Source organism: Sebastes fasciatus, chromosome 20 (assembly GCF_043250625.1).
Source record: "Sebastes fasciatus isolate fSebFas1 chromosome 20, fSebFas1.pri, whole genome shotgun sequence".
NCBI classification, from domain to species: domain Eukaryota; kingdom Metazoa; phylum Chordata; class Actinopteri; order Perciformes; family Sebastidae; genus Sebastes; species Sebastes fasciatus.
This window is the reverse complement of record NC_133814.1, coordinates 18,434,928-18,462,000: the sequence shown is the minus strand read 5'-3', so window position 1 is coordinate 18,462,000 and position 27,073 is coordinate 18,434,928. Positions and strand designations below refer to the sequence as shown.

The following is a 27,073-nucleotide window of genomic DNA, read 5'->3' as shown; positions in this document are numbered from 1 at the left end:
CTGATAGAGAGCTACCGAGGGGCTCCGTTGATCAGATATTTCCTGAAAACCTGCTTGTGCAGCCGCGCTACAACACAAACATATTGACAACTTACTTTGCTAAAAAATAAATAAATGAATAAATAAATAAGGTTAAAAAATATGTGCTTTTAGTCGCTACAGAAACTGAGACATTGTATTTGGCAATGATAGTGAAAATTTCAAATGGTACCGAGCCCCGAGGACACAAGATCAGGTTTTGTCCTTGGTTTTCTTCCTGGAAATTCAGGGATTTAGTGATCTGAGGTGGTTTACATTTTACAACTACAACTCTATTGAGCTCTGCCTATTGACTATGTTTGGGCTGTGAACAAGAAATAAAATCATAGGAATCAAGTAAAATGTCCCCACCAGAAATAGATGTTCTGCGTAAAGAAAATACAATCAAATAATGAATCAATCGATCAATCTAATATGAAAAAAATCCAAATTAACATGCAGTTTTTGGTGTCCTGTTGTGGTGGATAACCTCAGTATTTGGAGAAATCCTGCAATTCTTTCTCTAACTTCTCACCACTAAACTCTTGGGCTGCAGCACACATTTGTTATTTCAGACAGGAATACTTTGTGACACTTAACGCCTCTACATTGTCTTTGCGTGAGGAAAAATATTTACATTTCCACTGCATGGATTTTGCTGAAACTATTACTGTGTCTGGAGTGACTTATGGTAAGTTTACAGTCAGCGCTTTAGAGCACAAACAGATATGCGCACACATACAGAGGGGAGCTAAACACAAACACATGCATGCACGCACATGACCGTGCACACACAAACACGCCATCCTTCAGAGCCATCGATTCTGTTTTGAATAGTGTATTTTCTCCTCAGTCTAGATAGTCTTGCCACTGCCCATGCTGTTAGTGCGCCAGGCGTTTTCAAACTCTTTACATCCATTACATTCCACTAGGTAAATAACTAATGCTGGAAACATTTGTCAATGTGTGCGCCTGGCTGAACAGAATAGATTATTGGGGGCTGAGTAAAATACACTGCATTTCCAAACAGCACTATGCCTGTGACATATTAAAAACTTTCACACAAGACCCCGTGCAGTTTCCACCCCCTGCACCGAGGATATGTAATATTTCAAGGAAATAAAGCTGACAAACAGTAGTAAACATTCTGGGTAAAGAATAGGAATGTCACTATTTCAAATAACATGAGCAGTCAGGCTATTTCTGCCCCTTTAGCAACAATATACAGTATATATGCCACTCTTAGACCCTCTTCATGTTAATGGAGAGGGATAATTAACAATACCCAATTTATTTAAACGGAAAGCACTGTTTACCGTAAGATCATTCTTCAACTGAATCAAACATGGATGTAATTTGCAACCATTTATCCCAAGTACAGTGTACTGCGACTCCCAGACTTACTTAGGTTAAGGCTGTCAATCGATTAAAATACCTAATCACGATTAATCGCAAATTAATCGCACATTTGTTATCTGTTTAAAATGTACCGTAAAGGGAGATTTGTCATGTATTTAATACTCTTATCAACATGGGAGTGGGCAAATTTGCTTGCTTTATGCAAAATGTATGTATATATTTATTATTGGAAATCAATTAACAGCGTGTTAGTGTGCCGACTTGACTACGACTTGCCCAAATCTGCATGGGATTATCATAAAGTGGCCATGCCAGTTTTTCCTCCAAAACTTGAAAAGTTTGGCAGTGTTATTTAGCCTCCTTCTCGACAAGCTAGTATGAGATGGTTGGTACCAATGGATACAATATGATACCAGTATCGTCTCTCTAGCTGAGCCAGCTACAACCTAAAAATGGAAAGTTGCGTTAAAGAAATTAGTGGCGTTAAAAAGAACTTGCGTTATCACATTAATATTATCGCCTTCGACACAACATTTCTCACTGACTGTCAAGTATTTATCGTTCACACCTTTTGGGGAAAAATTACCTAAAACTCTGGATTGCAGCAGGAGCTGATTTCTTCGATTAAAACCATGTGGAAGCAGAACGAAACCATTTCGCAGAGAAAAAACATTCCTATCGTCTATTTTGATGGAACCTGTTGCAGAAACATTTCAAGCTCATCACTTCAATTACTACGACATTCAAACGGGGATAACTGACTCATCTTGGGAGTCTGAACACACCTAAATAGTAATGGGAAAGGACCAGTTTGGGTCTCATTAATTGGATTAACATCTCTCTAAAATGGCTGGTAATAATATGCATGGAGCAGTGGGAAGTCTCCGAAATGTGAGTTACGGAAAACAATGTTGACTATTTTTAAATCAAGTAATTAGAATTAGTTACACGGTTACAACTAAATATGGAAATGTGTTCATTAAAGTGAAACAGTAAAGTCTCTTGTTGGTCGGAAACATCAGTTATATGCCATATAAGGTAATATATCCTATAATATTCACCAAAGAGATTGTTGTTTTTTTTTTTTGTTAGTTTGGTTGGTTTGTGCCAGATTGCAATAAGGTTAGACAATGAATGATCCACGGAAAAGAGATGGGACCGGTCCAATCCAACATTGGTATTGCGTTCCAAAACTGGCATAATTCACATATCGGATATCGGACTAAGGTTACCGATCCACGTACCGATCCAAATAAACATGTCAATTTGCCATTGTATTCCTCTTTAAAATTCTCTTATTACTTTCAAACTCATTTATAGAAATCTACTAGCAGTTGATAATTGCTGTGCACTTGATGTGTTCAAGTTTTCAAAACAATAAAAGGAGTTGCCATAGCAATTTGCACTCTTACACATGGTTGTATGTGAAGCCTACTTAACCAATAGTTCAAATAAATAGCTTTGGAATACATTTAAACTGAATGCAAAATTGCAATACAATGCAAATTTTATGTAAAAAGAGCTCTGATATCGGAATTACACCGGTATCGGCATATATCCAAATTCAGGTGTCTGAATCGGATCGGAACTGGAAAAAGGTGGATCGGTGCGTCTCTACTGTACCAAGGAACAAGTGATTTGTTTTTGGTGCAGGTCCAGGCAGTGTTCAAACTATTTTTCAGATTGCGAGCAGCAACATTTTTAAACATTTTGGCTATTTTCTCATGTTCTACTAATTATTTGAATGAATACAACTGAATTGAATAATTCAAATCTTGCACATGAACCCTTTTTTTTATCACTATGTGCATTTTGATACAGACATGATGCAGAGTAAAAACGTTTTCTTCTGCTACTGTAAAATAACACATTTAGAGGATTGTGTAGCCTAGGGGAAAACTCTTAAAAATGCACTAGATGGAGCTTATTTGTGTGTGACTAAACTTATATTCATAGAAAAGTAGTCTCAAGTAACTTTACATCAGCATGCCTCTTCTCTATGCCTCTTTGATCTTCAGTAATTGATAGAGAATGGGACTCCTGTGGCAGACCCTCTTCAACAAAGATAAACAATGGGACTAAGAGTGGACAGGGGTGATGCCGGGTCTCTTATTTGGGTGCGTTTCCATTCATTCCTTCAATATTCCATTCCTGGTTCTGCTTCATAGGTTTGTCTATTGTGGAGCGCTGAATGGGTGAGCGCAAGAGCGTCTCTGCTTCCGTTAATTAGAGCTTTTTTTGCGGCTTCCGCTCCTCGAGGAGTCAAAGTTTAAGCAGCGGAGAGGGGGAAAAAAAAGAAACCCTCTGTGCTGCTCCAACCTCAGTCCTCCATTGTGGCTTCAAAGACATGAAAAGGTATAGTTTACCACCGTCTGGGGTGTAGGTGGCTGCAGTGTTGGAGTGGCTGAGGGTAGGACAAACAGTGAAAAGTGAGATTTTTAACCCAAGAGTGTATTATGATAAACTACAGGTAGATTTAGAAGCATTTAAGTAACTAGTTAGGTGCCACAGCTTGAGTATTTATAGTAGAGCTGTAGTGATATTGAAGTGCTGTACATCTGATTATGAAGTTCATATGGAGTTAAAGGCGATGAGACATTCCAAGGACTATTATATGCATACTGATTGTGCAGGAACCCTTACTTGTCTTTACACATGAAATGACCAATTGTTCGTGCAGGCTTAAGTGATGCACGAGGAAAAAGGAGAAAAAAAAAGTCCTGGGGTCTGTAATGACATGTGGCTATGGGTGTCCTTTTATACCTTGAGAATCCCTTTGCCTCATTAGTTAACACACTTTCTTAGTTTTGAACAATACCTTAGCTTGAGTTCTCCCAGCAGAAATCCCCCCGCTCAGTCGATATTTCCAGGGCCTGCAGCAGAGTTTCAGAGAGAGGGCCCTTTCCCCCCCTGTCCTAACAGCTTTAATACTTGTAATTATCTCTTGCTGGGGGAGGCTGGAAATTGGATTAGGGTGGTGAGTCTCAGCTGAATGAATTACCTCCATCTCCCCACTTGGTGGGCCACACACTGATAAAGTGCGGAAAAACGGATTTGGATTCAGCCTTAGCATTCATGGCTTCCTTGTGGAAAAATGAAATTTTCCAACAGAAGGGGCCAGTGTGCCAGCAGTATCTGTCCACAGCATGTTTCATCTGCTCCTGCTCTTCTGGAAATGCAATTACCTGCGTTATCGGGGCCTAAATGGTGACAGTTTGGCAGGGGAGCAGTTCCACCTGCCAAAGGCATCCTTCGACAGTGTTTTTGTTGCATTCGGTATTCTTTCGGTTTGAAATTATTCCTACTTGTTTCCACCTGTCAGGAGCGAAACAATCTACTGATTTGTTTACAGGAAGGACGATATTGTTGGGGATGGAAAGTTAAAGAAAAATTAGATATACAAACTTCAATTTAGTATTTTATTATGTTTATATGACCAATTTTGTTCATGTTATTTATCCCTAACTCACTGTCATACAGTTTTGTAACGAAGTAAAAACATAATAAAAAGAGCAGCGATCTAAAGCTGAGAGTGGCAGAAGTACAGAACAACGAACCAGAGAAAAGAAACAGCCAATAACGATGTTTTATTTCTGTTACTGTACCTCAGCCTTCACATGAATGACTGCACATACAGTATAGGTTGATACTAAATTATTTAACAACACCAATTCAGCTGATGTTCTACATGTGTTGTTTCTCTCAAAGGAGAAAGGCTCCTTCAGAAGGTCTATTAAATCAATATGTGGGAAGGCTTGCCACTGTGGATAACTCACCTCCAGTACATCACACAAAAAAGTGAAGGGAGTAATTAAACTGCTGGATTTTACACACAAGCCAGGCGTAGATTTCCTGTTCTGTGCAATGTTTCCGGATATATTTTGGGAGGGTAAATGCTTTGAAATTGGGATTTTATTACGAATCATCAAACACTTCCCTAAATGTTGTGTCTAAATGAAGCGAAAATTACCTCAGACTAAGCTGAACTAAAGAGATAATGCTCCGAGGAGAAGTTAGACTTTCACTTAATTTGGAAGGGAGCCAACTTTGTTTCCCCGTTGTTCATTAAGTAGTGGTTTTAATTCGGTTTCATATTTAATTTCCCGCTGTGTCATTGTAAGGAATCAGATCAAACAGAGGACAAACTAGCCCTACATACCCGGCGCTCGCTATCAGACACCCCCCTCGTCTTTTCCACTTCCCATTCTTTTAACCCCCCACTGAGGACAATCCTTGAAGGTAGATAAAAAGAACAACAAAAGATAATTAAATCTAAAAAAGGAGGGAAAAATCTCTGCTTTCTCACTCAAACAGTTGGGGATAGATTTCAACACAGTAAGGGTTTGGCTAATTTATACAATGGCCTGATGGGAGTCCTTCAACATTTACACTCTGCCTGGGACATGGATGGGTAAAGAGAAATTATATTTGCCTCTAATTGTTATATGTCCCTATTTTTACTGTCTTACCTTATCACACTTCCCAGCACAAATAAAACACGCTTTATTTGCATTTGTCCGATTGCACGGCCACCAAAAGCCAAATTCAAAAATAATTTATGATAAGATTATCAATTTACAGCTGTGCCGTTATCAGGGGAGTAAAGATTGCTTTGACGTGCCTTGTTGTTCCAACTCAAACCTGCATCCCATCGGTGACAAATCTAAAATTATAATACAGTAATGCTTCACATAGACCCAGCTATTTAGGCGTGAATTTAATATTCATTGCTTTTGCAGCTTGGTTGGTTTTAAGGTGCTATCACCCTTATCCACCCTCCTCCCAACCCCACCCACTCCCCAACATCGCTGCCACCTACACTCCTATATCCACCAAACAGGGCCAAATGGCAGTCAGTGGGACAGACGCACACACACACACACACACACACACACACACACACACACATCCAGCCGTCTCTTTGTCCCTCCCTCCTTCACTCATTTCCCCCATTCTCTTTCTCCGGCTGCCTCTCTCTGTCCCCCATCACTCTCCCTGTCCTTGTTTTTGATCTTCAAACGCTGGTAGGGATAATGACTACAAATCAGGGATGAAGGTGAGTGATCACAATGTGGCCCACCCATCCCAGCTGGCCTTTTTACTCCCCTCGTATGATGCATCTTCCTGACTCTTTCTGAGAACCCACTGAACTGCACCGTGAGGGTTTCATATGGAGTTCACAGGGGGCTGAATACAGTCGGATGGACTCAGTGTTAAAGTGGTTTGATTCTCTATAAACAGCATGGAAACAATTAAATACAACGTGTATGAAAATAACAAAATATGTTCACATGGTTTGTGTAAAAACATCAGGCTGTTTTTAAGGTTATTCTTATTCAACATCCTGGGTCTTACTGTCACAGTTTTGGCCATTATTTCATTGCTTCTTACCGACTTTTTTGTGAATAACGGAAACACCGACTACAGCACCACTACACACACCTTTACAAAAAGAGTGCACGAGGTAACCACAAGCAATCTAAAGGGTTTTTCAACAAGTCCTCAATTTAATTATATTGTCTAAACAACTTGTTTCAAAGTGGAAAAAAGTAAATGTGAACATTAATGCACAAAATGTATTTCCGTTTTCAACTTCTACCTAATTTTGTTGGTGGAAGTTGTGAACGTACACATTTTTAAAATGCTCACACATTCACAAATCCATCCATCCATTTTCATTTTCAATTTGTACTTAAAAAAAACTTGAGTAGAAATGCAGAAAGTTAGAAAAAATCTTGAAATATTGCAAAAAAGTTTTTATGCTTGGCTGAGGCGAAAAAAGTTGGTGTAAAAGCAAAAATGCAACAAAGTGCAATGAAAACAGACTTGGCGAATAAATCATGGCGTGCACGAAGCACTTAAACGTCCACTGAAGCTTCAGTTCCACTGGAGAGATTAGGGGTGTAACGGTTCTGAAACTGAGGCCGAAACGCGACACAAACGTCCACGGTCTCGGTGTCTCCACCCCCCCATCCCGCTGCTACTGCAACCACTGCAGGTGCAGCTCTACTTACATTACGAGTCAGGATTGCCTATTAATGTCTACAACTGCAGTCAAATAGTAAAAAAAATTACGTCCTATGTCTTTTCCTAACAACATTTCTTTGACCTCAATGAAAAACGTCATGCTGCTCTTACACTAGGCTACGAAATTATGCTACAGCAGATGTTCTTGTTGTGGGTCTGCCATGGTTAAACTACAATGTTCCGAAGATGGACTACTAACAGACAACCTGGACAACCTGCTGAAAAATATTACTTCATTACCTGGCATTGTAATAAAAAAAGAGGAATATAGGCAACCAGTCACAAAAGTGAAACAAACTGGTTTTCACATTGAGAGTCCACTCATATTTATTAACATGAATTTGAATGAGTATAACTATGAAAATAATTGTTACATTTATGCAAGATGGAGAGATTAACATGTTTTCATTAACGGCAGAATGGTGCGTCACTTTGAATGTTGCTGCCGCAAGGAATTGTGGGACGGCATTGACTTCTTTCTTTTGTAAAAGATAGTCCACTGTATTCTATGCTAAAAGAGATAAAGGAAGCACTGAAGCACCTTTCCTTAGTATCTGGTAATTTGGTTAAAATGTGTACTACATTTGGATGAAAAGCTGCCTTATGTCACTATGTACACACACATCTCAATAACTCAGCTCTTGAATCAGTGGGCTACCTCCGGGTCTGAAAAGTGAAGCAAACGCTGAAGTGCCTTAAACTTGCATTCTTTCCAACAGCCAGCAGGGGGCGACTCCTCTGGTTGCAAAAAGAAGTCTGATTGTATAGAAGTCTATGAGAAAATGACCCTACTTCTCACTTGATTTATTACCTCAGTAAACATTGTAAACATGAGTTTATGGTCTTGATCGCTAGTTTCAAGTCTTCTTCAATACAGCATGATGTTCATTTAGTAAATTATGGTCCCATTTAGAGTCAAATAGACCATAAAGCAGGGTATGCTTTAGGGCGTGGCTACCTTGTGATTGACAGGTCGCTACCACGGCATTGTCCGGTCTGGGAGTTGTCCACGTTTTCGTCTTACAACTTTAACAGTTTCACAGCGTGTTTTAGGTTCTTGAAAGTCAACGGTAACCATTTGGTCGCCTAAAAATATTCAGCGTTCGGTCGTGCTTAGCTTCACCCTCGTGTCACTTCTTGTTACAAAAAGCCAAGATGGCGAAAGCCAAAATACTGAACACGAGGCTTTAAAACGTCAGTCCACAAACCAATGGGTGATGTCACAGTGACTACGTCCACTTCTTATATGCAGCCTGTCTTGAATACAGTAACATGCCATAATAGCAGATTGTAATGACAGTGAAACTTTGTAAACTTAGGCACAGAAGTTAAACTAGAACAATAAAAACACGTCTGCCAAACAGATTTGAAGGACACATTTGACTGATTGACACTGAACATCCAGCCATCGGACTAATCTAATTCAAACTCTAATTAAAAATGCAGCAACTTCAAGATCTCGTTCCTGTTTGGACGTCAAATTAAAAAGTGTCCTAGTACCTGGAGTCCTATCCTTTCACATCATAAGTTTCTAATGGGCAGTATAGATGATTCATGCCAATCAAACATCTGTTCGGCATTCCCCTTGTCAAGAAGAGCACCTGTTGACCTCTACCTGACCTCCGCCGGAAAGCAATGTGTTGGGAGAGAGGGACTACGGTTTCCTGTTTCAAGCAGGAGGACAGAAAAGACCAGGAAGAGGTAGTTTTATGACCACTGTTTACCTTAGTGGAGGCCTGCCTCTTTTCCTCCTTTTTTTTTCTTAATGTGCCCGGCAAAAAAATGTTTCACTAGGGAGCAGGAGGTGAAATTTTTCTCATCCAAATGGATGGCAATTTCCCACCATTTAGCACCTGAAGGTAATTAGCTTGAAGAGATTGCGGAGTGAGAAACACGTTCATGGAACATTAACTCTCGTACATTCTCCAGTTGCAGGGAATTAATAGGAAAGATTAAAGTTTAAAGAGAGCAAATGCCATTACCACACAAACCACCTCTCTGTGGCACCATCTTGGGCTAACTTTTCCCCCTCTTTATAATAAGTCTGTATTTCACGATGGCATCGAGGTCTGGATTACAATAGCAGGTAATAAGTGGTGCAAATGACACAGTTCTGCAGGTCTGCGATGCGGTTGTATATGAGACAATGAAGAGCCTCGATAGCCTGCAGCTTCATTTTTCTCCATAACAGCTTCCTGCCTGCTTTCTCTACCCTCTGATGTGATATGCTAATAACCAACTCTGCATCCTTTCTCTCAATGCAAATCTCAATATAATTGAGATCTTAATAAGAAGTTATTACCTCAAACAGCACATCTTGTTAATTACACAGCAAAATAACGTCTTAAAACAAGCTATTTTATGTGTTCATATATATAACATGCTAATGCACACTTGTGTTTATTCTTCTTAGAAACAGCAAAGTTGTCTACAGTGAATGGTAAAGATGATCAAAACCACACGATAAATCATGCCTTCAGATTTAAGAGCCGAAAGAAATTAAATTGAGACATGGTGGAATTTATTGCCCAGAAAATCCCATTCTACTATCTGATTTGAAAAGTCCAGTCCTCCAAGCTCTCGAAAATCTATTTTCCACATTTTAATACCCCGCATAACAGTCCTCATAATTCATTCGAGTGTGTTAAGCACAGTTTTATTAGATCTGAAACAAATTTTGGTGGGGGATCCTATAGGCCATTAACCATGGAGTAATTTTATCCTTGTTTCCTTAATGATGCCATAATGGCGAGTGAATTTCTTAACTAAAGACCAAAGAACATTTTGAAGGTCAGCTTCATCTGCAGACTCCTTCATGCGCTTCTCTGAGAGATTGGAAAAGTCGGAGATCTTTGAAGAGTCATTAATAACGCTAAAGCTGAAGGCCTATTTGCGTTCTCGCTTTCTACCTTTTAATGTTACAATTTCTTCCTGCTCTTTCCCTCCTTTTCCTTGCCTCCTTCTGTTTTGCAGTCTCTCTCATGCAGAAAGAATGGAGTGCTGAATGAGAGGGTAAAAATGGCAGCGCAGTGACATACAGATCCCAGATGTGGTGCCTCAATAATTTAAATTTTATGCCTTTGTTATCACTTTAATCATTTTCTTTATTCGTTTTGTTTCAGCGATCGGAGGAACAGTTGATAGGCCGAAATGCCATGGGAACAATTTTTATTTGGTGTGTGGTGCAAAGTCTAATTAGAATTAGAATTTTGCTGAGCCTTGAAATGGTTGGTACTTTATCCTGATCGCCTTAGATATTGTTCGAAGTCAGTCATTTGTCATAGCAGAGCATGCTGGGAAGGCTGCTGCTAATCAAGGCTCCATCTCCTCCACTCTTTTTCTGCTGCCATTGCACCTCTGTCCAAATAAATGCTGTTGGGTAAGGATGAATGCCGTCTTGGCTCTGACACTGAATCTTACGGGAGCCGAGCGGCTCTCATGTTAAACCAGACTACAACTTTTTAAAGAGAGTCAACTTTAAATTTGTTTAAACAGCTTGTACTTTGCTAACTATTTAAAGCCATTTTAATAATCTATCTGCTGACTACAACTGTAAATGATGGATAGGAGAGGAACTAAGTGCTCCTAGGGGGATAGGTGAACTTTTTGGGACTTTTTCGGGAGAAGGTGTGTCCCTAGATAATCCTTGTTTATGTGATTGCAAGCTTAGACAGATTTTGTGCGCTAATTGAAACGAATCACGCGATTATGGCAATGTCTCTGCAAGGTCACTGATCCTTCCGGTGGGTCCCCCTGTAAAATGACACACCTCTGAGCACGGCCGCTCCACCCCCTGAAGATTAGCCACATAAATAAATTAGACCCGGGGACAAAGGAGCACTCGCTCCCATGTGAAACCTCAGCGCTAGTGGCGGAGGCCACAAGCAGTGGCGTTTTTTGTCATTGTCTGTCAGGGACAGAGGAGTACAGAACAGCACAGGCATTTTATCCCCCCTGTGAGCCAAGGGTCTTTAAAGAAACCGAAGCTGACAACCGTTAACATTTAGAAATGTACCAATAAATGGCTTTTATGCAGACGTATCCCAATGCCCTGGTGGCGCGCACTGTCACGGCCAGAGCCGCTCTTCAGGAGTGTCAGGTTGAGTGAAGCTGTCAGAGCGGTTAAACCAAAATAAGCCCCTCTCGAGACCTAAAGCATCTATCAGTCCTTAGGTTAAACCACACTGCTGCCTCACTGTGTGTAGAAAAACTGGAACCATTAAATTTATTTACACACGTTATGTATTTATACACTAGCAGCAGCTGCACCATTTGTCAAAGTGGAAAGTTCCCTCTGTTACCTGCTGCTGCAAACTAATAACTACGAATAATTAATGAAATACTGTACTTGTACCCTTGAAATAAATAAATGTACAACTTTTAAAAATTTAAACTACTTAATTTACGTCATCATTTTAACTAGGGCTGTCAAAGTTAGCGCGATAAAAACGTGTTAACGCAAATTCGTTTTAACGCCACTAATTTCTTAAACGCAATTAACACAATTAGTGATCTTTAAGGTTGTAGCGGGCTCAGTTTTAAAGCTAGAGTAAAGATACTGTTGTCATATGAAATTAGAAAACCTAAAGAATCCACTGGTACTAACTCTCATGATGATAAGAGTATTAAATACTTGACAAATCTCCCTTTAAGGTACATTTTGAACAGATAAATGTGCGAGTAATTTGTGATTAATTGCAATTAACTATGGACAATCATGCGATTAATCGCAATTAAATATTTCAATCGACTGACAGACCTAATTTTAACATCTCATATGTTCCATATAACTACAAACATAACAGTTGTGATTATAACATGGAAGCGTTACACAACTAGTGCAGGAAATGATAAACCAAATAGCAGCATTTCTATGTTTCAAGTGCTGGTTAAGAAGACCTAAACAGATGATTTAAGACTATGCACGTACATTAATAGACGTCCAGTGCCAACCTCAAAAAGGGTCTGCTTTGTTCAGCTCTACATGAAGAATTGCCTGGAAGCTACAGCCCTCCCTTGGGCCCCTTTCTTCCAAATGTTCAGAAATTACCTTTGGTGGAAAAAGACCTAACATGGCAAAATGTGCCTTTAATAGCCAGAGACGTTTTCTTTTTCAGCAACAAGTTTAATTGGAAAGAAGTAGAATTCACTTTGAACGGGCAGAAAAAAATAAATCGGTGTGACAAGATGATCGATTAGCTGTAACTCTACCTGACACAGAAATTAGGGTTTTTTAATGATGGGCTGCCTCTTCTTGGACATGAAATTCAAATGCTCTCCCAAAGTCTACCTTCAGCCATCACTTGTCTCTTGCGCTTGTACGCTCCAAACGCAGGCACTTTGTCTTTGTCACCGGAGAAAGGACATTGTTATTACCGACATGCCTTTGTATTAACCAATTTCATTCCTCTACAAGTAACATCTCATTGGTTTTACCTATGCTGCTGGCTCACATCTATTCCCAGCACACATGATTTTTACGAATTTTGTAAAAAAAATATTTTTATATCTATGTTTCTTTATTCCTTGGCTGGTTATCCTATAATATTCTGAAGAAGAAATGGATCTGATGTGATTTTTCAAAGTAAACGGAACAAGATAAACAACTAACTGCAGCGCAGTGCTGACTGTATGGAATCAGTGATCAGGTGCAGCCTTTCCTTCCTATGTGTTTAATATATTTTGACACTAAAATAACCATCCATGAAGGGGCACTCATTTACAGTTCATAAAATCCACATATTTCTCATTTATGACCGTAAGATCTGCTTAATGTGACACTTTTCTTGATCAAATTATAAGATGAAGTGTGTCAGAGGAGTTGTGAAGCTAACAGTGTCGGCAGGAGGAAGGTTGGGGGGGGGGTGAGGTGTTTGCAAGTCGGTCGCCTGTGAGAGTAGTGATGCAGCTCCCAGCCGGCTGTCCACATGGCTGGAGGTATTGATCCAGTTATCATTGCTAGATCATCACTATATAGACTCGGCAGCCCAGAGAGCCAGGACGCCGACTGACTGAACTGACGGGAATCTCACTGACTGAGTGACTGCCTGGAGAGAAAAAAGCCAAGATGCTGCTCTGTGGTCGGGACAAACAGGAGAGGCATTCAGGCCAGGGCCGGTCCCAGCTTTTTTAGGGCCCCACCACCACCAGCAGCTTAACCACCACCTCCTCAAATGTGCACAGCAACAAATAATAGGAATTTATCGCACTTCCTGATTTTGTTATAGTTCCCCCAGATCACTGAATTCGTTACAGCACACATAAAATGTTGTGTTACTCATAATACCAACATTTTTTAGAAGACCCCATAAACCTGTTACCCATACAGGGACCCTAAATCCCCAAATGTCATTATAGTAATTGCAAAATTTGTTATAGAATGCCTAAAATTTGGTGGAGCACCTGCCATATCTTTTGTTAATTGTTAATTTAGGGCTGCAACTAACAATTATTTCTATTGTCGATTAATCTGTCAATCATTTTCTCGATTAATCGATTAGTTATTTGATCTATAAAATGTCAGAAAATGATGAAATGTCAATCAGTGTTTCCCAAAGCCAAGGATGATGCCCTCAAATGTCTTGTTTTGTCCACAACTTAAAGATATTCAGTTTTACTGTCATAGATTAGTAAAGGAACCAGAAAATAATCACATTTAAGAAGCTGGAATCAGAGAATTTTTACTTTTTTTCCTTGAAAAATGACTCAAATGGATTATTCGATTATCAAAATAGTTGTCGATTCATTGAATACTTGACGACTAATCCATTAATCGTTGCAGCTCTAGTTAATTCGTTTTAACACCTCAACATCAAATTTAATTATGACATCCCCTAGATTGGTTGTCATAATTTTTTAACTTGTTTAACATCCTCTACATGGCATCTGCAAAATGTCTTATAATGCATAAATTTGTGATGATGGCTCCAAGTCTTTAGCATTTAGCATTGCATCTCCAAAATGTTGTTATTTGTCATAATTCCCTAAAGGTATTATAGGAACCCAAAATCCTACTTCGGTGCAATATATATGGCTTCACAGCAAAATCAGGTGGTGTAAATTACATTAAAAAAAATACATAAATAAACCCAATGAAAGTTCCCATTTTCGATCGTTGGCGGCTGAGTGATCCTAAGCATCTGCTTATGGCTCGGGCCAGCTCAGATCCAGGAAAAGAAACTTTATATTCCAGCTGTCTAGTCGACTAACTCGCCACTCAGGTGAAAAAAATAGTTTTACAACATATGAGATATTTTACGCTAGGAGGTAGGAATGCATCCGGCTCCGCAACCTATAAACCAGTCCTTATTTTTACCGTCTTCAAGCATCCAAACAACATTAGCAAGCTCTCAAACATGCAACGCTCACATTGCCAAACCCTCTCAGAGTAAAGACAGGACATGCAATAAGAGAAGCAAATTGCCCAGGACATGCAGGGTATGGCTCCCCTAGAGCAAGGGCTATAAAGCTCACCTCACCTCACTGAGTTATATGCTAAAGCCCAGATATTTCATTTGCTTGATCACTTTGCCTCATCATAATCACTTTCATACAGATTTATTGCAGCGTGGGTCACAGTGCAGTGGAGGTGCTGCATTCTCCAGCTGTTTATGCCTCCTAAGAGCTTTCTGCTCACCCGGCTCACATGGTCTTTGTCTTATTTAGAACGAAGAAAATGTGAAATATGACAGGCGATAGTGCACTCATTTGTTCTGTAGATTGCCTCACACACACCTCCCCACATGTCGGTGCCAGTCTCGGTCTACCAGCAACTCCTATTTCTCCCCCCCACCCATAAGACCCCCTCCCCACCACCCTCCTCACTTCCACCCCACGCACCACTACCCCCACTGCTCCCCGACTCTCCCAAGTGTTGTGTGTTGTCCCTGGCCTCCACAGCGAGGAGGAGGTGGGCACGGGGCCGTGGAGCACAGCCGCCGCCACCAGCATCGCCTCTGAAGGATAATGCTGTTTATTGCATTTGTCAGGCGAGCGCTGCAATACTTTGTAAGTCTATTGCCCACTTACTGCCATGTACTTTAAGCCGGTACTGATGTGCCTCTTTTGTGTGGTTCTGCTTGTGTTATTTGGCAAATTGACTCATGGCTGAAGGTTGGAAACAGTCCTTAAAGAATTATAACGCCTTATGTTCCCTTGCTCTTTGTCCCTTTCCATCTCACCCTTTTTCTTTCTTTCTTTCATCCCAACAAATATTTTCCCTCTCTCCTTTTATACACCGCTTTCTCCCTTTTTCATTCAAAGAGCTTAAGACCGGACTAGGACTGATGATTCAAAATAAGTAATTCCATTAAATCTTTTTTTTTTTTTTAAGCCACAGGAGCCCTAGTATATGAGCCCTAGTGTACCGTTATTGATGATATCATTATTATGTATAGGATCCCTCAGTGAATAATAACCCATTATCTTTCATTTTTCCTGTTTTTGTCACTGGATGTTGGAAAGGTTAGGCAATTTATTTTAATGTTAAAACTGTCAGGCACTTACACGGCCATGTCTTGGTTCCCAATACATTCGGCACTTGGGGCCATGATTGGTTTTAAACTAGGCTACATCTTTGAACAAGCTATTCCCACAAATCTCAATGCAATTCTTTTTGCTTGGGTTTTTTACTGAATTGACTTCATGTCACGGTGAGACAAAGTACTCCAGCCCTGAGAGTTAAGCTTACTTTAAATTTTGACCCATGCTAAATACAACAAGACCTTCATGTTGTTGAAGTCTTCATGTTTAATTCGGCAGTGTTAAAAAAAACAACAGCTTGATAGTGATACACATATACTCCCACCCATAGACAAAGGAAGAGGAGAAAAAAAAAATGCTCTCAACGCTTCAGTGCATTTAAATTTATACAAACTCTCTCCTTGACAGTGATGAATGTTACACTGTATTCTACAATATGTTTAATGCATAGGTCTGTTAAGTTAAGTTTTCTATTCCAGTGCTGTGCAGCGGAGTCACCTCTATAGTGTACAATATTACCAGTGCCACAACAAGAATACATCAGTCAATATCTGCACGGCTGTTTTCATCTTGTGGATTATGTATTTTTTTTATGTTCTAAATATCCAGAGATTACTGAGCAGATGGAAGATTCACAAGATAACCAGTTAACATGAACTATGGGAATAATCATGATGCAGTTTATTTTTTTTGTTGAGTTTAAATCATGTTCAAAACCATTACTGTATGTTATAACCTGGATTGCATGCTTCAATTTTGACTATACTAGACTGCAACAATAAGTCAATTAATTGATTAGTTGATCGCCAGAAAAATAATCATTAGTAACTTTGATGATTGTCATTTTTAAGCAAAAAAGCCAACAAATTGCTGTTTCCAACCTCTCAAATATGAATATTTCCTGCTTTTCTTTGTTTTATATCAATAGCCATGTTTCTATTTACATAGTTTTATTCGCATTTTGAAGTATTGCATTAGAAAAGCTGTATGGAAATGGCAAAATTCGATAATACTTTCTCAATTGCGAAAAAGTTTTTACGCTCGCTTGAGGTGTTATTTTGCCTTCATCAAAAAAGAGTTGATGCGCAAAATGAGATGTTAAAATGTCTTTGCCAAATAAATTCCTACGTAGCGAACATTTAGCTCGCATGACTGAGCTTGTCTTCTTGGATATTCCCACAATCGTGCAAAAGCTTGTCTCCGGTCAGCAAGAAACATGTCCAATACTAGCTGACTTGAAAGAACAGGTAAAACTTGCCCAATTGAAACAAATTCCTGACTTGTGACTTGCTTTGTTTCCGGTTCGCAACCTCTACTTCTTCTTCTACTCTGTTTACTGCCATGCGTAGCCTATAGCGCCAACTTCTGACCAAACTTCGCTGTCGCAGAGTTTATTCACTCCAAAACAGTTGATGGAAACGTGCCCTTATTCGCATTTCGTTTTTTGCGACATTTCGAAAGTTCGCTTAAAACTCGCTTGACAATTAAATGAAAACACAGCTAGTGTAATATCTGTATATCTTTGGGGTTTGGATTGTTGGTCAGAGAAGGCGAGCATTTTTGAAGAACTTGAACTCTGGGAACTATTAGTATTTTTCACTTTTGATATTGAGTTTGCGGGAAATACTACTATACTGTATACTTTTTTTCATGCATGGAGTACTCTTATACTGTTATATCACTACTTTTAAGTAAAAGGCCAATATATCTTCCACCTGTGATACTCTGCATAAATAATACATTTACAATATTATATATACAACAATAAAACATTTATCTTCTTTATTTATTTTGCAAGCCTATCCACAAAATAACATTAATTTGCTTTTTAAAACCCCTATTACTACATTCTTGATATACAGTAGTCAGGGTTAGGATTCGGATTAGGCAGACTATTGCAACAAGACAGGCATCTGTTTTAGTTATTTTTCATTGCATTGGTCTTTGGTTGACACACCTGCCTTGTTTGATAACCACCATGGCTTTCTTATCATTTTATTTATGCAGTATACTGTATTTCTGTATGTTGAAGCAAAAAGTCAGCACAGAAATCACTGGCAGCTTAACACAAACAGCCCCTATGGGGTTTACATGAGTGATAACGCAATTCTTTAACGTAAAGGAATAAATTGTGCAACATTTTTGACAGTTCATCTGCATCACAGCGGCAACGTGGCAAAACTGAAATGTGGTTGTTGTAACACATTGTTGGTGTGTTTGCTCAGGTACCATGCATGCACCATCAGCAATGAGTGTTTGCATAGAGCAGAGAGAGAGTGAGGGAGTTATCTGTTCACACAATACACAGTCACTCAGGCAAGGCTTATAGATTCAGGGAAATGGATTCCATGTCAGGATATCACATATTACCAAACCTTTAGAGTGTGGCACCTTGTATCCAGGCCTGACTTGACGTTGACACAAATACTCTCTGGCCCATATAAAATCACCTCCACGGACAGTGTTTTACAGACGACCCGTGACAACAAAACAGCATAAGAGAGGTCAATTAATTAGATCCTGCGTCATAAAATCAGCTGGATGAGAGAGTCGTGAGCAACACGTCTGGAAGTCCAAGTTAACAACCAAGCTTTATGACCTTGATACTGATCCAATATAACTCCACATTGGTAGTGTAAATACAATTAAATATGGATGTGCGATTAAGTAAAACCTTTAAAAGTGTTTTGATTTGGGTGTTGTGAAAGGAGGGGGAATACACTGCAAAGTTTTTTTTGATTGCAAACTTGAAGGTGACAGCAATAAGTAATGTTTTACAAGATTACACAGATGCAATTTATTGCATTTTGAAATGAGTGGGCTATCGTAAACTCAAGAGGCAGGTGTGCAGCGACCTCTTGATGAGCAGATGGAGCGGTAACAGCAACAAACACAGCCTGACTTGTATTTTTTTCTGCAGTATCTTATCACGCTTGAGTGTGGTAATTTGCAGAGGCAGGCGCTGCTTTAAATTGCATCCCAGTAACAGCCTTTAAATGGTTACCCATTGAGATACAGTAGTGCTCTCGTGGTATAATGTAATTCAAACACAGTGATCGGAGTGCAAAGGTAGGATGTACTGCTGCTCTCTGCCCATGAGTTTACCTGCATGGTTTAATGCAGGTGACTGTGAGAAGTAATTCTTGTCGAATCTTTTTTTAATGACTGTGTTGGTGTACAATGGCACACAATAAAGTTCAATAAAAAAGGAATGCTGTATATTAACCTCTAAATAAAGTGGTGGATTTTTTTCTGTTCTTAAGGAGCGGCAACAACTTTCTATTGCCCACTACAGATCATCTGTGAGTCTGTTTGTAGCTATAAAATAACTATTTTTGCACATTTTCTTTGTTTATTGGCTTGGATGGTGTACTATAGGGATGTCACGAGAACCGATACTTCGGTACCAAGTCGATGCCAAAATTCTGAAAACATGACGGTACTCATTTTTCTACAGTACCGTAGATACCGGGGAACAAGACTCAAGACTAATTGTGTCCTGTTGTCACAGAGACGATAGAAAATTCCACATGATAATGCTACATCAGCTGCGTTTCTATTCAATTGTCAAGCGAATTTTAAGAAATCTTTTGAAATGTCGCAAAGAAAGAAATACGAATTAGACATGTTTCCATCAACTAGTTTGGAGCGAATAAACTCAGCTACAGAATGGCTGTGATCCGCCAAGAAATAGAGGTTGTGAACCGAAAACAAAACAAGTCGGCTTGGTCATCTAACCATCTACGATACAAAAATTGAGAGAGGTCTTATGGAATTTGTTTCAATTGGGCAATTGTTCTTTCTTGTCAGCTACTATTGGTCATGTTTCATGCTGTCTGGAGACAAAGACAAGCGTTCACACGTGTATGGGAACATCTGAGAAGATGCCGAAAGCAAAAAGAGCTATCAGCAAATGTTCACTACGTCAGAATTTTTACAGCAAAAGCGTTTCCATATCTTATTTAGCACATCAACTAATTTTCGATAAAGACAAAAAACACCTCAAGTGAGCATAAAACCCTTTTTTCGCAACTGAGCAAGTTTTTTTTTAATGTTGGCAGCCAGCCAGCCGGTGGGCAAAACAGTCCTGCTTCACTAAATAACGGAGCTAACAGCTAACGTAAAAAGGTTGAATTGAAAATTATAACCAGAGGGCTACCTCCGGGTCTGAGAAGTGAAGCCAATTCAGAAGTGCCTTAAACTTGCATTCTTTCTAATAGCCAGCAGGGGGCGACTCCTCTGGTTGCAAAAAAGAAGTCTGATTGTATAGAAGTCTATGAGAAAATGACCCTACTTCTCACTTTATTAATTACCTCAGTAGACATTGTAAACATGACTTTATGGTCTCAATCGCTAGTTAGCTGTCCGTGTTTTCGTCTTAGAACTTTAACCCTTTCACAGTGTGTTTTCAGTTCATTAAAAATGAATTATAGCCTTTTTGATCACCTGAAAATGTCTTATTCAGCCTTCAGTTGCACTTAGCTCCACCCTCCTGTGTCACTTCTGGCCGGATTGACGAACTCGAGGCTTCAAAAACGGCAGTTCCCAAACCAATAGGTGATGTCACGGTAACTACATCCATATCTTATATACAGTCTATGATTATAACGTTATTATGATGTGTTCAAATGTAATCTTTGGAAAAAACAAACGGTAATAAAGGAGTGTATGCCACATACATGGGATTTATTGTTTTGTTTTTAACCCTGGTAAGGAATTGAGAATCGAGGAATTTCATCGGCATCGGTATTGACTACTAAATTTCTGGTCTCGTGACATATAGTGTTATTGGGATGTATATAAACATATTCTTTGATGTTTCTGTGTGTACTACTCTGACACCGACAATGATGCCACCACACACTGTTGAAGCAGCAAACCACACCAGCGTTATGTTCCTTCTTTAGTTTTATGAGCCATACACAGAGGCAGGCTGATGTAAGGGCTGCTGAACCCTTCAGACTAGAGTAAAGAGTGTAATATGTAAACAAAGCTGCTCATAGGCACACTGATTTACAGTGCTCCCTCCCTGCCTAAGAGCACAAGTCTTGCTCCCTGCTGAATTGGTTGCGCCGCTTTAGTGACAGTACGAGCTCGGATGCATTTTACCCCTCACCAGTTTTTATGGCAACTTTGCAACTTCTGACTCGCTGCAAAATATGCCCAAAAATATTTTTTTTACCACACACATACACACAAACAGACAGACCTTCACCCCCTCCCCAACAGGAAAGCCACTTCTGTTGTCAGAGATCAAGCATATCCTCAGACTCTTGATATGCCATCTGTATCTTCCCCCCTTCTTGAGATTAAGTAAGGTGGGGTAACCAAGCCGCGAAAGGTTTTTAACATCTGTGCTGGGCTGCTGTAAGTGATACTGAGGAGTTATAATTAAAGGTTCCGACTGAGGGAACAGTGTTTAATGTGGAGCACCCCTCTGCTATCCATCTGAAGTAATGGGGTGCAATGCAAGCACCCGACTGCCACTCCCCAGGCCCCGTCTCACTCTCTCATCTTTACCCCACCTCTGATGGATGGGGAGGACCGGGGGCCAACTCTACAACGACTTCGACTGATAGCGTACCACAGATCTCTCTCTCTCTTTTGCGCTTTTGGCTTTCTTCTCATTGTGCAGCGTGTACTGTTAACGTGAACGATAGCTGGAGGATTGACTGATTCCCACATCGCGCTGTGACTTAATTGAGAGCAACGTGATGAGGACGATCTAAAAAGAAAAAAAAAACTTGACAAATATCGCACGAGCCGTCTTTCAGCAGTTTGACCTTTTCCCGATGATAGTGAGAGAAAAATCAACGCCATAATGCTGGATAAATCAAGCGCAGATCATTTGCGTTAACATAAAGACGTGCTCTTGGGTTTGATGGAGCCTGGAGATGAAGCCTGTGATAAACATGAGCTCCTTATATGAACATAATGCACTCCAATGATGCACATACTAACCTGCATGCTACGGTAATAGGCTGATGTGTGATTACAGTGACGCATTCGCTGGCGTTACAACAGATGTAGCATTCAGGCTTTGTTTAAAGTATGTTGAGCTTCTACGTGGATGTATAATGTAACATAAGCATGTATTAAAGACATCTTAATGACACTTTTCTGTTCTTATTTCTTCCACTGCGAACAGGGTTCTTTCAATTGCTTCACACACCGTCCCTCATTTTTCATGTGTGTGCTAGAAAATCAGTTGTGACAGGTAAATTCTGACAGTACAGAAAATCTAGCCTCGGTCATTAGAGTTAATATTATGTTTCTTTGGCAATCCCTCATCATTTTTGGGCCTCATTGACTATTTTTCTTTATAAGATATTAAGTATTCAAACCTCATTTACATCCTTATTTTTCAATTTGCTGCCGCAGTAGTTTAATTTATTCCATATAATTTCTTTTTCTGAGAGGGACATTAATCATTGCCTGTTCCTTTTAGTGCCTCTGGGATTTTTTTTTTTTTAAATCAATAAAATAAAGACTCTTCCTTTGCTGAATATGATAAAACATTTTGCCAAGGGATATCAGTGTCCTAGCCAGCCTGCTTCCTCCTTCTTGTTTTATTCATTTTTATATTCCGGGCTTGTTTATTTATCTTTCGCACCTAATGCATGTGCTTGTCATACACACATACAGTACACAGAGGGAGAGGTCGGTCCATTCAGCACAAAAAAAAGAAAAAGAAATAAGGGGGTGAAAGTGCAGCGAGTCGTTTTATCATTCCCAGCGAGTGGCCTTCCCCTTGATCATCTTCATAAGACGCCACGTGATTTTTTTTTTTCCTCTCATTTTTTAATAGCTGATGTGGGATAGTCAAGTGTGAAGAAGGGGGAGGTTGTTATAGAAATTTAACTATCCTTTACAAATTGATTCACACTTCACCAGCGCACAAGGTCCAGTAGGTAAATTACCAGGAGGACACAATCTTAATTCTCTGCCTCCATGGCATTACTGCTCTGTCCGGAGATGATCGCAGCATTAGTGGATGTAGATAGTTGTAGGAGGATGAGAGTGCCGTGGATATTCTGAAAACGTGTCTCTCTGAGATGAAAACTGAATGTATGTTTAGTGTACTCTTTGAAAACATGATACCATAACCTGTTGTCTTTGTTTACTATTACATGATATTGATGTTATACCAACGGGGACATTTCACTGTCACTCAAAGAACAAACTTCAACGAATGAGTGATGGATCATAAAAAAAAAAGTTTTCAAAGTGTACAGCCAAATGAATGGTGGGGTCTTACTTTAAATGGTTGCCCCCCTCAAAGCCAAACTGCTCATTACTATGGGGCGTTAATCTATATTAAATCATTATAAAAATGGTCGTCCAAAAGAGTTCAAGTCAGCGTTTTTTCAAACATCCACTCCTAATGACATCATTCTTCTGCTGTCATTAAGGATATTAAAAATTCATTAAGAAGAAAAGTACTGCTGAGTGGTAACAAATCAGTGAGCATCCCCCCTTCAAGACTAAAGACTAAAGAGTGTGGCAAAGTTTGAGGTGTATTTTTAAATGACATCATGGGGCTCGGTTTTAATGCCAGAGGTTGTCAAACATGATTGTCAAACGGACCGTAATTCCACTTGTTAAAGCAAAAAACATAAGTCACATGTATGAAGTAATCAGATATGCCTGACTGTCACACGGTATAGCACAAAAAGATGGCAAAGGTTTTCAAGTGAAATGAATAAGTGACTAGCAATTATGGTTAATATTAACGCCTGCAACGATTGAGATGTGCTTATATATATATCATTATTAGATCTTTTCAAGCTAATGTGTACAATTATAGACTGTTCCTCATTAAGTTAGGCTGTAGAGTATAGGGTTGGCAATTGGACTAATATATTGGCGACTGGCTGAGTCGTCGGTTGTTTTTTTTGGGCGGTGTTTGCCATTTTATTTTGCTAATTTAATGGTCTGCTTCTGAAGAACGAGAGCTGCTCAGCCGCTGCTCAGCGGGCAGAGAGATACAGAGGGGGAAAACAACATGCAGATCTGGCATATTTTCAAAGATAACTCAGTGAAATAAGAGATTATTTCAACGAAACTAGAGTTGGTGATTGTTGGAAAGACTAACCAAGACGGTTTTGGTGAACTCTATTTTGTTTCTGTCAAGTTCGATGTGTGTTTTTCCACACTCCGCCACTAGATCTCCAGCTAAAAATACACACAAAAGCACACACATCTACACAAATATATCGGCAATCGCCGGTTGTTGGGCTGATGATGGCCAACTGGAAAAATTTAACATATCGCCCAACCCTAGTAGAGTACCTCAAATTTGTTTGCATCATACTTATGCCTGCGCAAGCGTGAGACTGTTTATGCGGTAGGGTTTTAAATAGTAAGGTTTTAGTGAAGATGCATGTGTTTGAGAAGTAGTGAGCATACGACTGGATAAATGAGACTTGGACTTTACTGCACGAGTTGTGTGAGAGATTGTAAACGGATGTTTTGGTATAGTTTTACTGTTGTCAAACGTTTTCTTCAAGAAATCAGGGTAACACAAGGTGAGTAATTGATATACAAATGGTCATTTTGGGGGTGAAGTATTCCTTTAATTTGCTGATTATGTTTCCATGTGTTCCTGAAAGCTGAAAATGTAGAACAAACTAAGAAGTCCTTAGAGGTCCAAAATGTTTTACTATATATAAATAGAAAAAAGAAAAAGACTGCTTTACAGTGCATGAAGCAAAACCCTCTGCTTACTTTTAAATGTCATGACATGATATCCAATTGTTCTACTTTTTTCAGAAAACAATAATAAACCTTGATATTACGTGGAGGGAGCTAGAGCAGTGCAAGGACTGTTCACATTCTTCTCTGCTTTGCGGTGTTTTATAAGCTAATACCTGCCCATAATGTGTTTGTACTTTACATCTCGCAGTACTTAACATTTGCACTCCATTTTGTCGGTCAGGGCCCAGTGAGTATGTACAACAATTTCATTTATGCTATAGGGTTCTCTCAGCATTTTAATGGTTTCAACTGAATACACATCTCGTTGGGTATATACTGTATACACAGTACGCTGCATTTTATCGATGTAAGCCTATGTTCAGTGCCACCACGGCCCATTGCTCTATCAAGTTTGCTATCAAGATGCTGAAGCCTCGGCGCCTCTAGTAGCCTGTCCAATTCATCTGAGTAAAACAAGTGAAGTCTTCGACCCCCTCAGTCTCTCAGCCAATACCAAACACATTACACCCAACCACAGTCCTCTTGGTTTCTACAATCGAGTCTCCCCACTGGGTCTCCAGTGCAAAACACAGCTGCTTTGCATGAAGTTGCTGTTAAATATAAGTTGGATTAAAAATGTAAGTTTCAGTAAGATCTTCCTTTTTTAGCATGCACAGTTCACATATGTATGAACAACTTATTTCACTGTTAACGTCTAGATTGCAAGTAATTTCTCCAGAGCACTAAATATGTGAAATTGTACATCACATCAACACATTTATGATAACACAATGGACTGTATATAGCTTTAGATGAGACCTCACAGTCATATTGCATTAAATTGAGATTCCGTTCTTCCTTCTTTTACATTTTATGAGCAAAAGGGCTGGAACGAACAATTATTCTGTTGTTTTTCTCAATTAACGGATTGATCATTATGTCTATAAAATGGCAGAAAATTGAGAAAAATGCCCAGAATAGTTTCAAACATTTCAAGGTGACGTCTTCAAATATCTTGTTTTGTCTGACCAATTGTCCAAATTTCAATTTAAGTTTACTATGATAGAAAAACAGAGAACAGCCTTAAATACTCATATTTGGGAAGATAGAACCAATAAATGTTTTTTGTTTTTTTTGCTTAAAAATTATTTAAACGTTTTATCAATCATTATTATTATCGACTAAATTTTTCCGCAATTAACTCCACTTCCAAATAATCCTTTCAAACTTGAAGGCATTGTGCCTCTAGGTGGCGCTACAGCAACATGACTATTACGATTTTTACGGTCTTTTCTCGTACTAAGCCGGTAGGATCTAAAGCACAACTATTGTATTAGACTGCATTAGTGTTAACTAGCTGTACTAAACTGGCAAATTCATTCTATCATTTAAATAGCTAATTAATTTGGTGGCATTGTGCCTATAGGTGGTGCTACAGCAACATGACTCTTTTCTCATACAAAGCATGTACGATCTATTGCAAGATTGCTGTATTAGATTACATTAGTTTTAGCTAGTTGTACCTAATAAACTGGCAATTTTTTTCTAACTAATTAAGAGAACTGTGCACCATTAGGCGGAGGGTAAGGATCTAAAAAAAAAAAACGCATGGGGAGTCGGTGTTTAGCCACTTTGTCCCTGGTCTCTGGAACAGTCTGCCTGAGGATCTGAGGGACTCCACCACTTCGGTGGACAATTTTAAAAGAAACTTACCTTCTTAGCCTGACTTTTACTTAAGGTTTCTTGTCATTTATTGCCTTGGTTTTTAAGTCTTAATCATTGGTTTTCATACTATTTCTCTCTCTTGAGCCTATTTATTCTAGTGCATTTTATTCATTTTGACATTTTATTGCTTATTGATGTAATTTTTAGTTTTGCAAAATTCTATTTATTGTTGTTTTGTTTTAGTTTTTTGTGTGTGCTGTTTTATTCTTGCTCTGTGAAGCACTTTGGACTGCATGATTGTATGAATAAAGTTGAGCCGAGTTGAGGTGCTCCCCAGCTATAGTCTTTTTATTAGCGCTAAGCCGTCATTGCTGTCCAGTACTGTAATGTCTTCTTCTGTGAGTTTTCTGGTCATGAAGTTTAATTCTCTATAAGTGGTGCTGTTTTATTTGCCTGCCATGATGGGTATTTATTCCAAACAAACTACTGGAAGCATAAAACACATCACTTCCTGGGGAAGACCTGCAGCTGTTCACCAACAACAACATCAACAACAACTGTGAACATTTCAGAAAATAGGGAGGGCTCAATCTGTGAGCGACAAAAAAAAAGAGAAAATAGAGAAGGGTTATTTTATGACCTCCTCCAAACTGATCAACATTATATAAAATGAAAGAGGGAGTGGTAATGACAGAATGTGATGGCAAGAGGCCTGCCTGGCTCGGTGGGACACACATGGACAGCGGAGAACGAGGTGGCCGGGCACCGGAGTAATAACGCTGATGAGATCTTAGCAGGGCGATCTGATTCCAATGTGAATTAGAGT

General features: G+C 39.3%; 1 protein-coding gene across 1 annotated transcript in view; it reads right to left on the bottom strand.

Annotated features, from left to right (window-relative positions):
* Positions 1 to 27,073, bottom strand: part of LOC141758497 (cadherin-related family member 1a) — a 120,675-nt gene that overhangs the window by 55,966 nt on the left and 37,636 nt on the right. The gene's annotated exons all lie outside the window — the stretch shown is intronic.